The sequence below is a fragment of the Notolepis coatsorum genome, assembly GCF_963971535.1.
Source record: "Notolepis coatsorum genome assembly, chromosome: 4".
Taxonomy (NCBI): domain Eukaryota; kingdom Metazoa; phylum Chordata; class Actinopteri; order Aulopiformes; family Paralepididae; genus Notolepis; species Notolepis coatsorum.
Genome location: NC_140168.1, coordinates 121817562 through 121830165, shown reverse-complemented (window position 1 = coordinate 121830165; position 12604 = coordinate 121817562). Strand labels below are relative to the sequence as shown.

The following is a 12604-nucleotide window of genomic DNA, read 5'->3' as shown; positions in this document are numbered from 1 at the left end:
CCGATTCCGATACCTAAGCTTTGGGTATCGGCCGATACCGATATTTATCCGATACCAGTGCATAAAAAAAATTAAAAAAAAAAAATTATATAAATTATACTTTTTTTTTTTTTTTTTTTTTTCAGATACTGTTATACTGTTTTTTAGTAATAACTAGAACGTATAATATTTATTCAACAACAGGTGATTGTATAGATTTGTATTAGTATCATTAATCAATGAGTATGGGCTGCAGCACTGCAGATATACCCTACTCCAATGATCCACACGGACATTAAACGGTGTTGCACTCGCTACTCAGTGGCTCTGCAGATATACCCTATTCAGTCTGTAAGCTAGTGGCATAGAACGTTCATGTTGTGGTTTTTGATGCAAAATAAATATTCAACATTCTCTTTTGAAACTCCGCCTCAGACTCTTATCCTTTGGCACTTGCTGTACTTTGCTTGCAGGTCTGCAGCCATTATTGCTGGATTATGTGAATAGCACCAACTTTAGACACGGTAACGTTATCAAGCTAAGCTAACTGACCTAGCGCATCTTCCCGCATTGATAACGTTAGTAATAGTCAGCTAACGCTAGTCCGTAGCTACTTAACTTAAATACAATTCACCGTGGGTGCATTATTGTTGATAGACGGTCACGGACAGTGTTAGGTCCTGGAGAAAGGACAGGCGATCATCTGATTTGATGTAACGTTAAAAGCGGATGTTGTTCCAACTAGCTATCTTTCCAGCTAATGCTATCATAACACCAGCCAAACACAGCCCGATTCCCGTCCGAGCTCCCCGTCACACCGCACTGTCGGGGACAATGGAATTTAAGAAAGTGTATCTGCTGTTAAAATGACACAGCATCACACTTTAAAACATGTTCATTTTATAATCCTCACTCTCCGCAGGACTCGGCAGGAGATAAATTACATCATGGGATCGGAGGCTAGAATTTACGTGTACTCGCCGATACCGATACCAGCGTTTTAGGCAGTATCGGCGGCATTTCCGATACCAGTATCGGTATCGGAACAACTCTAGTCTCCTTCCCCTAGTAGTAATCTGGCTATGTCCCGACCCATTTTTATGCCTGAGACTTTCACTGGTGCCGGCCGGGAATGGTCTGATTGGGCTGAACAGTTTGAAATGGCCGCGGGGGTTAATAATTGGAGCGAAACATTGAGACTAAAATTTATGAGTCTTCTCTTGTCAGGTCGAGCCCGAGAGGTATATGGTGGGTTATCGGCCGCCGCTAAAGCTAATTATGCCTTACTCAAAGAAGCCATGGGTAGATGCTTAGAACCATGTGATAGTGATGATTGGAGCAGGGCCACCTTCTCTTCTCGTAAAAGGTTACATAAGGAGAATATCCGAGAATTTGGTATTGCGCTTCGGAGGCTGGTTGTTAAAGCGTACCCCTCAGCAGACGCCCACACCCAAGATTTATTGGCTAAGGATCATTTTATTTCTAATGTTGGGAATGGGGAATTGCGAGTTAGCCTTCGCAGTGCCAAACCTACAACCTTAGAGGATGCCATTAATCTTGCTGCAGAATTGGAGCTGATTAGGGAGTTGGAGGGCAGTAAATTGGCCTCTGATGCACAGGTGCGTGGAGTCACTGAGCAATCTGGGCGTGACAAACAAATGGATACGCTGCTGGGGGTCGTAGAGGGCCTGCGGCAGGAAGTTAAGTCTCTGAAAACCACTGTACAGACTATAGCCAATTCAAGCCAATCTGTTCCTAAACCTACACCTCCCGTGTCTGCTCCCCTTCCATACTCTGTTAGTGCCCCCACTCCCCAGACTAGATGTGAGGGAGAAAGAGAGAGGGGTTGCTGGGAATGTGGGTGTAATCGTCACTTCAGACGCGACTGTCCTTATTTAAAGGGAAACTAGAGGGGGTGTGCACAGAGGGTCCAATGCCCGCCCCCATTTCTGAGTCTACTGTGGCCCCTGACAGCTTGAAGGGTGGTTCGGGATATCTCCAAGCTAAGATAGGTGGGTTAGACTGTCATGTACTTGTAGATACTGGAGCTTCTAGCTCTGTCATTCCTAAACAACTGTGGCTCTCTGCTACAAAAGGGGGATGTGATCTGTTGGATTATGTTGGCCAGGCTACAGCAGCTAATGGGGGGGGGATGAGCATTCTGGGATGCTGGCAGACGGTATGTCAACTGGAGTCACTCGCGCTGGTAGCAACATTTTTGGTTGCTGATATTCCCTCTGATGAGATTTTGCTTGGATTTGATTTTCTTTCAACATATGGTGCGGTGGTTGATTTGGGAAAGAAACAATGTCAGATAATGGGCAGGAAATTTCCCCTGGTTGACCCTAACCCCTCATTAGAGCCTCAGGCTGTGACAGTGTTGTCTGACACCCTGGTGCCCCCACGCAGTGAAATTATTATTTTGGGTCAAGTCCAGAGCAGATGGGGAGATTATGCAGCAGCAATGCTGGAACCCTCCACTTCCATTTCCAAACAGTGTGATGTTTTGGTAGCTCGGGTGGTATGCAGAGTCCAGCAGGGCACATTACCAGTGAGGGTTATTAATGTCACTAATGAGGATATTATGCTAAAACGTGGCATGAAAGTAGGCACCCTATTCACTGATATTGAAATAGAGGAAGGGGGGGCGGAGCTGCATGACGAGAGGGAGGGGGAAAAAACCTTGCAGCCTTGGACAGTTGATACACTCATGCGTCAGTTTGGCGTGGAGGAGAGGGGTCTTGCCCCCGACGAGTTAAAGGCAGTCAGGGAGATACTGCACAAGAACCTCACTGTGTTTAGTCAGGGGGAGACTGACTTAGGCAGGACTCCTCTGACCCCGCATGAGATTGATACAGGGGATGCAAAGCCAATAAAAATGCACCCCAGAAGGGTTCCCCTCCATTTACAGCAAGAGGTGACGAGCCACTTGAAGCAAATGCTCGATAGTGGGATAGTTCGGCCATCTTGTAGCCCCTGGGCGTCTCCCATTGTACTGGTAAAAAAGAAAGGGGGTGGGCTCCGGTTCTGTGTTGATTATAGGAAACTCAATGAATTGGAGAGAATTGGAGAGATATGGGATCAGGGGGGTAGTATTGGACTGGGTAAGAAGCTATCTAAATAAAAGACAACAATTTGTGACAATGAGAGATTATAAATCTGAATTGCTTGTGGTGTCCCCCAGGGGTCAGTGTTGGGTCCAAAACTGTTCATCTTGTACATTAACGAGATATGTAAAGTATCCAATATATTTAAATGTATTTTATTTGCGGATGACACTAATCTTTTTTTTTCTGGTGAGAATGTCCAGCAGCTTTTAGAGGTCATCACATCTGAAATGAAGAAATTGAAGGAATGGTTTGATAGAAACAAATTATCATTGAACTTGAGCAAAACTAAAATTATGTTGTTTGGAAACTGTAGATTGGATACTCAGGTACAAGTTAAAATAAATGATGTGATTATTGAAAGAGTTTATGAAAATAAATTCCTAGGTGTAATAATAGACCATAAAATCTGTTGGAAACCTCACATAAAACATGTCCAATCTAAACTCTCACGAAGCATTTCAGTCATGAGTAAAGTAAAGCACATCCTGGATAGAAAATCACTCTACATTCTCTACTGTTCACTAGTTTTACCATATTTAAATTACTGTGCTGAAGTCTGGGGAAACAATTATAAGTCTACACTACAACCACTTTTTATACTCCAAAAAAGGGCCATAAGGATAGTTCACATTGCAGGTTATCGTGATCACACTAACATATTGTTTCTGGAGTCAAAGACATTGAAGTTAAATGATCTTGTGGAATTTAAAACGGCACAATTAATGTATAAAGCAAAAAGTCATGCACTTCCAAGAAACATTCAAGAATTGTTCTTTGATAGGGAGGGGGGTTATAATCTGAGGGGAGATCACAATTTAAAGGTGCTAAACGTACGCACTACCATGAGAAAACACTGCATCTCAATATGTGGAGTGAAACTGTGGAACAGTCTTAATGTGGTGCTAAAGCAATGTCCAAACATGAGACAATTCAAACTGATGTATAAGGAAATTATGTTCACAAGGTACAGGGATGAGGAAGGGACTTGATATTCACGGGTGTTTACATTTTTATTTTGTTTCTATTTTTATTTTATTTTATACATATATAGTTTTTGTTTTTTGTTTTGCATATATATATATATATATATATATATATATATATGTATATTTTTTTTTCTTTTCTTTTCTTTTCTTTTCTTTTCTTTTTTATGTTTAAAATAGTACACTCATTTGAGTAGTGGAAAAGGGGTAGGATTAAATAAGTGTATACTTCTTCCTACTCCTTTTCGAACATGCAGATTGAGTTGTTTTTCTTTTTTGTTATTGTTTGTTGTATTCATTGCATGTTCGAAATAAAGACTTCAAATCAAAATCAAACCAATGAGGTTACTAGAAAGGACGCATACCCCCTCCCTAGGATTGATGATGCCCTGGATAGCCTTTGTCATGCTTGTTGGTTTTCCACCCTGGATCTAGCGAGCGGCTATTGGCAGGTGGAAGTAGACCCGAAAGACCGCCATAAAACTGCATTCACCACCCGTCAGGGGCTATTTGAGTTCAATGTGATGAGTTTTGGCCTTTGCAATGCACCCAGCACTTTTCAGAGGTTGATGGACCTAATTCTGGCTGATCTGCAGTGGACTACCTGCTTAGTGTATTTGGATGACATAATTGTATTTGGGCGCACTTTCCATGAACATCTAACACGCCTGAGTGGTGTGCTGGAAAAACTTCAGCAGGCCAACCTTAAGGTTAAACCATCCAAGTGTGACTTGTTTTCAACGAGAGTCCAGTACCTCGGACATGTAATCTCTAGTGGGGGAGTGGAGCCAGATGCTGCTAAAGTGGAGGCAGTCAGAGAGTGGCCTGTTCCTACCAGCCAGACTGAGGTTAAGAGTTTTTTGGGATTAGCCTCATATTATAGGCGCTTTGTGAAAGGGTTTGCTGACATTGCCCGGCCTCTGCACCAGTTGACAGAAAAGGGGAGGCACTTTCGCTGGAGTGAGGACTGTCAGGGAGCCTTTGAGCAGCTCAAGTGTAGTTTGATTACCACCCCTGTTTTGGCTTATCCCGACCCCAGTAAACCATTTATCCTGGATACGGATGCAAGTGACGTGGGGATTGGGGCAGTATTGTCTCAAGAGGAGGGAGGACTCGAGAGAGAGTAATAGCATATGCTAGCAGGGCTCTTACAAAACAGGAACGTAAATATGCCACCACTAAGAAAGAACTTCTGAGTATGGTAGCGTTTACCAAATACTTCAAGCACTATTTGTTGGGTAGGGAGTTTGTGTTGCGAACTGACCACAATTCTCTCCGTTGGCTTCATAACTTTCAGGACTTGGAGGGGCAGTTGGCTCGTTGGCTTGAACAATTGGCCAATTTCCAGTATAAAATTGTGCATCGTCCAGGCAAGCTACACAGCAATGCTGATGCCCTTTCTAGGCTGCCGGCTTTTTTGGAAAAAGAAAAATCTGACCAGAAGGCCTCTCAGGCAATAACAGACAGGGCTGCTGTAAGGATGTGCGCAGTACAGGAAGCTCTGCCTTCTGTAGTGTCCAGTGGGGAAAAAGAGACTGATGAGTTAACCGATGCACAGATGGCCGATAGTGAGTTAAGACAAATAATTCATTTTAAAAATCAGGTTGGTTCTGGTGCAATACCGGTAGACGCTGGCCTGCAGAATTATGCTACTGTGTGGAGTCAGCTCCAAGTGCAGGGGGATAGGCTGGTGCGGATTCCTCCTGCAAATTCCGATGCAGCCTCTCGGGTACAGGTGGTGCTCCCGCAGTCAATGGTGCCTGGGGTTTTAGAGCAGCTGCACAATGTCTCCACCGGGGGGCACTTGGGGGTGCAGAAGCTGCAAGGGAAAGTTAAAGACCGGTTCTATTGGCCAGGCTGGTTTGGCGATGTCAAGAGATGGGTTAGAGAATGTGTCGATTGTGGTTCAAGGAAGAGTCAGGGGAAGCGGCCATGTGCACCCTTACAGACCTCCAGGGTATCTAGGCCTTTTGAACGGGTGGCACTCGACATTCTTGGCCCCCTCCCCGAGACCCCTGGGAAAAATAAGTATATTTTGGTTGTGGGGGACTATTTTTCCAAATGGACAGAGTCTTTTCCATTGCCTAATCAGGAAGCACGGACAATTGCCAAAGTCTTGACCGAGGAGTGGGTGTGTCGTTTTGGGGCGCCGAGGAGTATCCACTCCGACCAAGGTCGTAACTTCGAGTCAAACCTATTCAGGGAGTTATGTAGGCTTCTGCACATGCAGAAAACAAGGACATCCCCCTACCACCCCCAGTCAGATGGCCTGGTGGAGCGCTTTAATCGAACCCTTTTGTCCATGTTGGCTCTCTTTGTGGAGGACAATCAGTTAAACTGGGACACACTGTTGCCTTATGTTATGTTGGCCTATCGTAGTAGTGTGCATGCTAGCACCTCCTTCACCCCATATAAAGTACTGTTTGGACAGGAAATTGTTCTGCCAGTAGATATTATGCTGAAGGTGGGCAATCAGGAGTCCTGTGACTCGGTGGACAATTATGCGTCTAGGTTGCGGGATACATTGTCCACGGTGGTGGAAGCAGTTAAAAGGCACCAGGCCAGGGCCTCGGAACAGCAGAAAAAGTCCTATGACTTTAGGGCCAATTTTCAATATTATTCCGAGGGGGAATTGGTTTGGGTTCAGAATAAGGCCAGGAAGCGTGGGGTGTGTCCCAAGCTCCAGAGGCGGTACAAAGGTCCCTTTAGAGTGGTGGAGAGGGTGACCGATGTGCTTTATAGGCTAGTGCTAGTGGAGGGAGGGCCAGAGAGTGTGGTTCACTTCAACCGACTCAAACCTTTCACCTCTTCTTTGACAGCCCCGTTAAATCCAGTACCAGCATCCAGGAGATCTAATCCGAGGAGTGGGCCAAACCTGGCCAGCCGGCGTCAGTCCTCTGGGTTTCCGTTTGGTGCCAGTTGGGTCGGCCATCGATCGTCCAGCCGGGATGGCTCTGCGGGGGGGAGGCCACCACCGGAGGACCAGACAGGCGTTGATCGGGGGCCGGAGGACGCAGACGGAGCACAGGAGGAGCCAGTGGACCGGATCGGCGGCGAGGGTGGACCGGAGGACGCAGAAGGAGCACAGGAGGCCCCAGGAGACCAGACCGCCAGTGATCGGGGGCCGGAGGAAGCAGAGGGGACACAGGGGGCTCCTGCGGCGACTGAAGCTGCGCCCCAGTCGGAGGTGGTGGTGTCCAGTCCGGGGCTGCAGGAAGGTCGGCCTGCAGGGTCTGTCGAGGAGGGACGTCCAGTACGCCAGCGGAGGGTACCCCGTTGGTCTTTAGACTACGACATGTCGGCATAGGACTCGAGGACGAGTCCTTTCTTTAAGGGGGGGGGAAGTGTGATGTGAATGGGCCGAAGTGATGACGTCACGAGCAGGGACTCAAGTGGCTCATTATTGAACGCAGGTGTTGTTGATTGTGTGCTGGATGAGACGCTGAGACTGTTTGATAAGCCAGTGGGTCTCAGAGATCAAGGTGGAAGCACGCACGCAGTAACCAGACTCTGTTAGGGCCCGGGGGGTGGGGTCGATCGTGGAGAGTTATCCGCCGGCGATGAAGACAAGCTAGATAGCCGTCCATAGTTCCCGGTAGCAAGAGGAGGGGAGGCTTACCCTCCTGGAGATAGGTAGGGACGGGATATAGAGGGTCTGCGTTACATCGCTCCCAAAAGACTTTATACTTGGCTCGTCCTCGCGGACACCGAGTACGTGACCAGGTTACAAATCCAACTGTATCCTGGAGGACCACCGTGTGCCGGAACATTCGTCCGGAGAGTGGACAGGGTCCAACGCATCGACCCTCGGGGGGGGGTCGCGCCGTGCGGCGAGTTAAGTCCACTGTTACCCACATTTGCACTTAGTATAGGATTTTGTATTAGTCTATTTTTATAACTGTGTAGGCCTACTGTATATATATATATTGTATATGGGATATTGTGTAATTTCTAGTTACCTTATCTGTATGATATCGTGCCCTTAATTAACCTGCATATTCGACTAGTCCTTTTATATGCCCTATTTATTATATAGCCCAGGCTGGTATATATTGTATAGATATTGTGTGACCCATTGAAGGGGAACAGGGGAACCAAGAGGGAGGGGTAATTCGGACCTGGGGGAGTCTGCTATATTAGTGTGTACAATTGATCCATTATCTCTACCAGTGCCTATTTGGGAGTGTGATTAGCGGGCCGTGTGTGATTAGGCATCTTCTTTATATAACGTGCGTGCCTCTTAAAGAGGGTGTTTTGACGTGGGTTACTGTAATACGACGTATGCATGTTTATAATTGCGTGCCTCATATAAGAGGGTGACTGAGTTACGGTTGCAGACGACCTTTACGGGGTCCGATTAGTCCCCCCAATTAGAGACCCCTAGTACCTGTATGAATTATTTAGGTGTTGTAATAAAGTGTCTTATTAGACGTGAGGCCGTACCAAGCGCGAGAGGTGGCGGAGGGTACAGCGAGAGTGGGCTGATAGCGGTAGACGATGCCCTAGATATTTCACATGGACCAGAGCTGGTCTGATAAAGTGTGTGTGTGACTATTGGTTGTTGTGTATGTACCGTACCTCGTTCAAACTAAGGGTTGTTGCCCATATATAAAGTGTGCTGTGAGATGTGCTCCACCTAGAGGTGAAGGGTTTACCTATAGATGTGATAGTGCTGTAGTGCTGTAATGTATAGAGTGATTAACTTAGAGGTGATATAAATTTACCTGGGGGACGTCTGTCTATACCTGCTGCATTCTTTGGTTCTGTTAAACCCTGCATGTCACAGAAGGGAAAGGTGTATCGGCTTCATGGCTCATAGGTTTTAATTAATAGCTCAGATCATTGTTTAGCATAGGACTTAAAGGGGCTATGCGTTATAAATGTCATTTTTCAGTCTCTAGCATTGTATTATAGTAATAGGAGTTCGTATCAATGTGTTTTTGGGCCTAAATACTATATTGACGAATTCCTCAGCTACAGCCCATCCCCTGTTTGCCTCTAGTAAATCAGGTCATGTTGATTTGACGACCTGGTGCACGTCACAGGGCGCTGTTTATAGCGCACGGTGATGTGATTGGCTCTGTGGTTTTAGTAATGCCCGCCTCCATTCTTCGACAGACAGACCGGCGTTAGCTCTCGGGACTCGGGAGCGATCGCTAGCTAGTTAGCACCAGCCGGGGCCGGCGTTAGCAACCGGGGGCGTCGCGGAGCATTCAGCCTGCTGGCTACCTAGATCCACTTCAACCAGCGTCGCGGAGCATTCAGCCTGCTGGCTACACAGCTTGTCGGTGTGCTAATAGCCTCTGCAAGCTAACGGTAGCTGGCTCCAGGCTATTAGCACATCGACAAGCTGCTGGAGCTCCCGACGCTCGGCTGGTTGAAGTGGATCTAGGAATGCTCCGCGACGCTCCCGGTTGCTATCATGTGCAGGTCCTCTTCTCAGACCTGTGTACTGCACACGCATCATGCAAGCTACACATCGCTGCATGTTGATCAATGGTGGCCCACTCGGTGCATCACAGTGGGCTACTATTGTGCTAACAACAACCGCGGTGTCCGGCTTGTCGGCCGGCATGAGTGCTCGATTTAAAATGGTTCTCTCCTCTTTGTATACCTTTGTCCTCACAAGTATTCTGCCAGGGAACTTATGGATACGACAATAGTAGTAGTTATAAGGTGTTTGATCATTGTGTCGTTGTACATATTGTGTATACACCGTTAGAAGCTAACGTAGCTTAGCTTGGTAGCTATTGTGCTAACAACATACCCCGACGTCTAGCTTGTTAGCCGGCATGAATGCCCGATTTAAAATGGTTCTCTCCTCTTCGTATACCTTTTTCCTCACAATTATTCTGCCAGGGAACTTATGGACACGACAATAGTAGTAGTTATAAGGTGTTTGAGCTTGTAACGTTAGTTAGCTCATAGCTCTCGTGTACCACTACTATTGATCAACATGCAGCGACATGTAGCTTGCATGGTGCAGTGCTTTGCCCCACAGGTCTGAGAAGAGGACCTGTGGTACCCTTGACTGAGATTTCATAATCAAAACTGTTAGATCAACCCTGAAAACTGAAAATATCTGTGGTAATAGTTCATAACATGGACTCTCAGAGTGATGGAACCTATGTTAGCTTCTAACGATGTATACACAATATGTACAACGACACAATGATTTACATTATTACAAATATGGTAACGTGGTTGTGGCTTTTACAAATAGTGGTAACATATATATATATATAGATAGACAGTACTGCTACATCTCTATATTTATGACATACCATATTTGTATGTAACCTGAAACCTAAGGGGGGACCCTGATGTAAACAAGACGAAAGTCTTTCTCTGGTCTGCATTCCCTTAACAATTGTGTGTATTGAGCTGTACTGTATTGTACCCATTCTACAATCTGTTAATAAAGTTTTCAATCAATCAATCAATCAATCAATCAATCAATCAATAAGACCTCCACCTGGATGGAATGACGGGGAGATGGGCGGAGCTATTTGGTGGGTGGCTGTCACTCAAAGTGTGGGTGGAGCCAAGCCAATAATAGCCTGCTTTCATGAGGCTGAAAAATGCTGGTTTTGAGTACAAGATTAGAAATATAAAACAATGATTATTTTTGGAATAAAAATTACACATGTGTTACATAGACTCACAGGAAGTGTGTAAAGTTGCCCAAATAGTGCTAGGAATAGCACTGCATGACACCTTTAAATAAAATAAAGTTGGTATTCCTTGTAAACCCGGTTGTGAAGTTGGTTATTTCCGGCATCTGGATAAATAGCAGTTTCCCTGCTAAGTAGCAGTTTCTCCTGCTACTGGTATAACTCACGTAAATATTACAATATATAGGGCTAGTTAGTAGGCTAATGACATCCTTTGGTTGAATTGAATGGGATGCAACACATTGACCACCATATTGATTGATTGATTGATTGATTGAAAACTTTATTAACAGATTGCAGAATGGGTACAAATACAATACAGTACGGCTCAATACACACAATTGTTAAGGGAATGCAGACCAGAGAAAGACTTTCGTCTTGTTTACATCAGGGTCCCCCCCATTTTCAATTCATCGGGATAAAAGGTTGAATGAATGAATGAAAACTTTACTTAACAGATTGCAGAATGGGTACAAATACAGTACGGCTCACTACACACAATTGTTAAGGGGATGCAGACCTGAAAAAGACGTTTGTCTTGTTTACATCAGGGTCCCCCCGCCGCGGATTGGCTGCTTGTATTCGTATTCTGGTCAAATACTCCATTGGGTTATGCATTTACAATCATTTGTACAAAATGTGTTCGTCGGCTGTTGCATAATAACAATCTAGTAGTAGGCGGAGAGATATTAGGCTCAATTGAGCTGGAGGTTACATACATGATGATGATGGAAGAGGCTTAAACGTCGCATCAAAACATAATACGTCTGCGCACGACAGCAGGAATGCAGCAATGTTGCAACTTCTACGAGTTGAAACAATGTAACAATTCTCTCTTTCTGTCGCCCAGACAGTACAGTAATAACTACAGTAGCAGCACAAACTGTAGTGTGACTGGGTGGCACGACATGAGAGCCGACCACTTGTCGGTGGTACAAGTCACGGTGAAACGAAACCGTCCCGTTGGCAGAGAGAGAGAGAGGGGCTCGCCATTGAAATATTTACGGGACATTTTACAGCAACAGGGGGGCCGATCGCTCGCCACACACACCGGCACTCACCGACCCATGATGATGAATACAAAACCCCGAGACAGCCAAACGTCAAAAGAGCTTTTCGGAGTCAGTTTTGCAATGGGGGGGGGGGGGGGGGGGCAACTAAACTCCAGATCTAAATAAAAAGTCCTCAGCGTTACTGTAAACGGAGGCCAAGTGAGCCGTCCAAAACACCCCCAAAGTCAACTTTTACAACTTCGGCCCATTCCAACAGCAGACGTGTAGTAATAATAATAATAATAATAATAATAATAATAATAATAATAATAATAGTGCCGAGCAGGTAGAGCAGGTAGAGCCAAACACACAGGCGAGAGTGAAGCCGCCGCCGCCGCCTCTCTCTGCTGGACCGGGAACCAGCGAAGAGGCCTAGACGGACTGTCCTATAGCTTTGTTTTGTTGCTATTTTTTCCGGGCTATTCCGTCGCCGCAGCGGGACAGAACCCACGCACGGGCCCTCCGAAGACCACCTCAAACCCATTCCGCCAGGCATTCCGGTGCCAAATGCCGTTAACTTACCCCCACAAACCGTGATTCTCCTCCCGTGGTGGCGAATTGGTCAGTTCTGTGCGTTTGCGTTTCTTTCCCCCAGCGGCGCCCCGTAGGAAGAACTCACCCCGAGTCACGTGCCGAGCTGTCATGGCGCGGATTGGCTGCTTGTCAAGTCGAGCCCTGGCTGCGAGGATTCTAGGGATATGTATTTTTCAGATGTTTTGTGTTCGTTTTTGGGTGGGTTTTGAGTGGTGTTTTTTTTTTCTTCTTTTTCTATCTTTATGGAATATTGCATGAAACTGGATTTATTT

At 45.9% G+C, this 12604-nt stretch overlaps 1 protein-coding gene across 3 annotated transcripts in view; it reads right to left on the bottom strand.

The window, feature by feature from the left end:
* mtm1 (myotubularin 1) overlaps positions 1–12381 on the bottom strand; it is a 229157-nt gene extending 216776 nt beyond the window's left edge. For 2 of the 3 annotated variants that reach the window (XR_014619568.1, XM_084312598.1), the window contains exon 1: positions 12321–12356. The gene's annotated coding sequence lies outside the window, so the exon portion shown is untranslated. Of the gene's footprint in view, positions 1–12320 lie in introns of all 3 variants that reach the window. The other variant, XM_084312600.1, reaches the window with a different exon arrangement.
* Between the last annotated feature and the right edge of the window lie 223 nt (positions 12382–12604).